This window comes from Pristiophorus japonicus, unplaced genomic scaffold, assembly GCF_044704955.1.
Source record: "Pristiophorus japonicus isolate sPriJap1 unplaced genomic scaffold, sPriJap1.hap1 HAP1_SCAFFOLD_655, whole genome shotgun sequence".
Classification (NCBI taxonomy): domain Eukaryota; kingdom Metazoa; phylum Chordata; class Chondrichthyes; family Pristiophoridae; genus Pristiophorus; species Pristiophorus japonicus.
The window spans coordinates 136,246-141,661 of NW_027254567.1; positions in this window are offsets into that span (position 1 = coordinate 136,246).

The following is a 5,416-nucleotide window of genomic DNA, read 5'->3' on the forward strand; positions in this document are numbered from 1 at the left end:
TCCTGCCCTTTCATTTTTTCATTGAGGTGTTCAATCCCACCCTTTCCCTTTCCTTTTGCTCTCCTTGAACCTTTGTTGGTTTCTCTCTGTTCCATCACCATTCCAGGTGTTACTGCGTCGGTTCGTAGTGCATAAAATGGTCATGTGACCAAATGCTCTCAGAACTCAACAGGAGCCCGATAATTTCAGCCGAACATCACGCACTGCTTGTAGCGCAAGATTGTGTGTGTGAGAGCGGTTATATCTTCAGATCCTCAGTGGGATTACTTATGGAGTGCACAGCTCGCAGTCTGGACGCAAACCGCTCATATTTCCGCTCATATTGCCCTGTCAATATCCACCGTGAGGCTCGGTAATTGCAAACGTAACATTCCTGAAAGCAAAGAGCTGTTTCCAAAACCGAAAAACGTGCAGACCGAATGCACTATTTCCTCTTCACACTTCAGACTGCACTTCCTCAGCGGGGACAATGCAAGAAATACACAGCCATCAACAATTGAATAATCGGTGTTTGTAACACAGTAGGAGGCCATTCTGTCCAGCACATATCTGCCAGCGGTTTGTTGGAGTAATCGAACACTACTCCCTCTGCTCTGCTCTCTCCCTCCATAGTCTTGTGTCTTCATCTGAGTCAAATATTGCTCACTTTTGCCTCAGAAGTTGCAGTGGTGTCTGCCTCAAGTACTTCCTGTCGACAATCATTCTCTTCCCCAAAAACTCCTCCTGTACAAACATCATTTATTATCTCCTCTTACTCTCTTAATGTTTGTATAAACAGTGGAATAGTGTTTCCAGATTATACAACATAAGAACATAAGAAAGAGGAGCAGGAGTAGGCCATACGGCCCTCGAGCCTGCTCCGCCATTCAATAAGATCATGGCTGATCCGATCATGGACTCAGCTCCACTTCCCCGCCCGCTCCCCATAACCCCTTATCCCCTTATCGTTTAAGAAACTATTTCTGTCTTAAATTTATTCAACGCCCCAGCTTCCACAGCTCTCTGAGTCAGCGAATTCCACAGATTTACAACCCTCTGAGAGAAGAAATTTTTCCTCAGCTCTGTTTTAGATGGGCGGCCCCTTATTCTAAGATCATGCCCTCTAGTTCTAGTCTCCCCCATCAGTGGAAACATCCTCTCTGCATCCACCTTGTCAAGTCCCCTCATAATCTTATACGTTTCAATAAGATTACCTCTCATTCTTCTGAACTCCAATGAGTAAAGGCCCAACCAACTCAACCTTTCCTCATAAGTCAACATAGAAACATAGAAACATAGAAAATAGATGCAGGTGTAGGCCATTCGGCCCTTCGAACTTGCACCACTATTCAATATGATCATGGCTGATCATTCACCTCAGTACCCCTTTCCTGCTTTCTCTCCAAACCCTTTGATCCCTTTAGCCGTGAGGGCCATATCTAACTCCCACTTGAATATATCGAATGAACTGGCATCAACAACTATCTGCAGTAGGGAATTCCACAGGTTCACAACTCTCTGAATGAGGAAATTTCTCTTCATCTCTGTCCTAAATGGCTTACCCCTTATCCTTAGACTATGTCCCCTGGTTCTGGACTTTCCAAACATTGGGAACATTCTTCCTGCATTTAAACTGTCCAGTCCCATCAACCCGCTCCTCTCCGGAATCAACCTAGTGAACCTTCTCCGAACTGCCTCCAAAGCAAGTATATCCTTTCATAAATATGGAAACCAAAACTGCACGCAGTATTCCAGGTGTGGCCTCACCAATACCCTGTATAATTGTAGCAAGACTTCCCTGCTTTTATACTCCATTCCCTTTGTAATAATGGCCAAGATTCCATTGGTCTTCCTGATCACTTGCTGTATTTGCATACTATTCTTTTGTGTTTCATGCACAAGTACCCCCAGGTCCCGCTGCATTGCAACATTTTGCAACCTTTCTCCATTTAAATAATAACTTGCTCTTTGATTTTTCAGCCAAAGTGCATGACCTCACACTTTCCAACATTATACCCCATCTGCCAAATTTTTGCCCACTCACTTAGCTTGGGGCAACTGTGGGACCAGACTGCTTCCAGGCATCCACAATGAAGCACTCTTTATTTTGGAAAAGTAAAACTGAGAGTGGACAAGTTCCAACCTGGTCAGAGCAATCTGAAGCTTTAATTCATTGACACCCTGGTTAAAGATGTCTTGTAACATGTGCCTGCGTCAGTCTCTGTGGCACAATGGGTTGGTGTGTTCTGCTATTAACCGAAAGGTTGGTGGTTAGAGCCCACCCTGGGACAAAGCCTTTAACTGTTAATTTTCCCTCTGAGGATTCAGTGCCCCACAGTTCCAGGTTGTCAATGTGCATTTTGGCTGCGCGAATATATTCCGCAAACATTGCCAGCTGCGCTGTTATCCAGTGAGTTCCCACTCCAATACATTTGGGAGCATTCAGTTCAAGTAAAACGATTAAAAAAATAGACTGATCATGTTCCTGCAGCAAACGCATTGGAAATAAATGTCGTCATTGGGTTTGAAGATACTGTTGGAAATTGATTCTATGGATACATATAAATAACTGGAACATGCCATCGCACCATGTGACACGATATTTAATTTCTGGCTATTGCACAGATGGTATTAGGAGAAACAATTCAGAACACGCTGGATAATTTGAATTATATTTTACCTGCATCTAATAATGAATATTTGTTGAAGAGAAATGCACCATCTCCGTTTTGTCATTTGATCTCTCCTGCCTTCCACCCTGCCCTCCCCCATTTCCCTGCCTCTGCACTTACTTAAAACATGTTGCAACTCGAACATTTCCCAGTTCTGGAATTGAACTCGGGACCTCCAGCGGGAGTTTAAAGACTCTGTAGTGGATATTTATCTCCGTGTGACTTCTGCCATTTGGAACGGTGAAATGTTTGTTAAAGAGAGTCAGTGCAGAAGATTCAACATTTCACTTTATTCCTGAACACTGCCTTCTTACTTGAGGACAAAACGTTTCAAACAGTGCATTCCAGATCGTAACACCTCGCTGAGTAAAAATATACCTCCTCTCCCTGCATCCCCCGCCCCGGATTTTTCCTTTTACCAATTATCTTATGTCTGTGTCCTCTGGTTACCGACACTCCTGCCCGTGGAAACAGTTTCCCCATAATTCTGAAAACCTCTATTAAATCTCCCCTTAACTGTGATTACTGGGGTTCAATGTGGGGAAGGGTCAGTTCATCCACTTTGCACCGAAGAATGATCGGCCGGGGCATGATCTAAAAACATTATGTTCGAGAATATTTTTTCTGTGATGTAGCCGGTCCTGTTAATTTCAACAAAAGTTGCACCGGATTCCTGGAGTCATAAGCACTTAAAATTTAAACCATTCTCCTAAAATACAGTGTGTAAATGAGATAGGGATAAAAGTTCATCACATGAAAAGAAAAAATAAATGATTGAAGCCACCACTGTCCCTCAGTAACCACATTATTATTTTTTTCATTCTGCAAAAGAAAGTTATCAGTCAATTGATGGTGATTAAATGAATTCTTATTTTTCACATTAGCTGCATGTCATCAATTATATTCGGGTTTTAGTTTGATAATCGTGTTGTAAATATTATCTCCCTGACAAAGAATCGAACCTGTGTTGCAATGGTGCAAGGGGTGGATTCAGCAAATCATTTGAATATGATCTCAAAGTTGCGTGAATTTATGATCACGGTTACAATTTGTTTTGGTGTGAATCAAGTGTCTTGAAAATGACAATAATGTCACCAACTATAACGATGCAGCAATAAAACAATTTATAATTTGCTGGTGGTCTAGTGGTAAGGGCTTGGTGATCCCACTGCTCTGTCCTGGGTTTGATTCCCACCTGGGAAGTTGCACTTTTAATTCAAAACCTTACAAAAACAAGAATTCATCTATTTCACAAATCTATATGCAAATCATGTATTACAAAAAGAATGATTGATTTAAACATTATTATGTTCTATGAAATTATTATAATCTATGAAATTCTTTTGTAAAACTTCAACCATTTATTATGCCCTGAGCATGTTTTTATCCCTATCTCATTGGGGTTAATTTGGTGCAAATGATGAACCAGGGCAAAGGTTAGGCAAAGGTTTCTATAGTGTAGCGGTAATCACGTTTGCCTCACACATGAAATGTCCCCGGCGCGTGCTTTATTTTAGAATATATTTGCTGTAAAATAAATTGAACAGAAGTAGCCCCAGGTTCCCTGTCTGATGAGCAATGAACATTTTAAATCTCCGAAAATACAGAGTGTGTAAATTCAGATCGGGAATAACATTTCATCCTGCAATTATTAAAGTTCAGTTATTGAAGTTTCGACTGTCCTTCAGTCACATTCCGAACTCGGGCTCCCTCTGTGAGCGCCTAACCATTAAACGAGCAGGACACACGTTATAGAGTTTAATTCTGGACTTAATATTTTCTTTGCTGTTTCACAATAACCAGATCTATGCTCCAAAACCCATCTCACTGTTTCCCGGTGTCAGTCAGAGACTTTGCTTTTTCGACCTGTCTTCAGAAGCGCCGCACGGTCCCACTCCGACAGTCAATGAGCTGTTGGGACGTTAGTGTATCCAGGCTGTGGGTGGCCACCCCGAGCGCAGCAGAGGAGTTTCTGCATTAGTTCTGGGTTGGGACAGTATTTCCCCTTCTCTCTTCCTCTTGTCTGCATCCCTGTGCTTTGGTTTCTGCAGTTATTCCCCGGCCTTATTTTATGTGTTTAAAGCGGAACAAAAGATGAAGTGACGACACTCTGGACCAATTTCGTGACGTGAAATAAGGAGCAATTAAAGAATAAGGGAGAAGCCACTGTCGCCCTTTTGACAGGAGAATAACCTCGCCCATGGCTGTTCATCCACAGCAAGTTTAAACATAATCTTCCTGCCCGGGATCCTTTCGCGTAGAAAGCAAACGTGATAAGGGCTCCACTGCGGAAACCGCTCTGACCAGAAGTACAGCAGAGGGCAGCTGACCAGTGAATGCCTTCTGTGCTGATCGGGAATGTGTTGGCTCACCTTAAACAACTTCTGTCCCTCACTGACAGCTGTGAATCCTTCTCCTCCGCTGCCCTTTACACAAACATGTCACTGATCCCCACCCACCACCCCACATTCCCATCGTGTTATCTTCCATGTTAGCACAGTGGGGCCGCGGAGACACCTACTCTCTCCCCGCGGTTAGTGAACTCAGTCAGTCTGTAAAATTAAAGGGGAACAAGTGTCCCGCAAAGGGCAGGGGAAGGAAGAGAGTCTGTAACCTGGGCTTAATTGTTTGTCAAAGGCTACCCGTCCTGTTGTCTATTTCCAGCAGTTTCCTACTTTCACAGGTGGAGATACCGGTCCTGGACCATGCTCCTAAAATACAATGAGGTCGGGATAAAAGTTCCTCACGTACTCAGGGCAAAATCA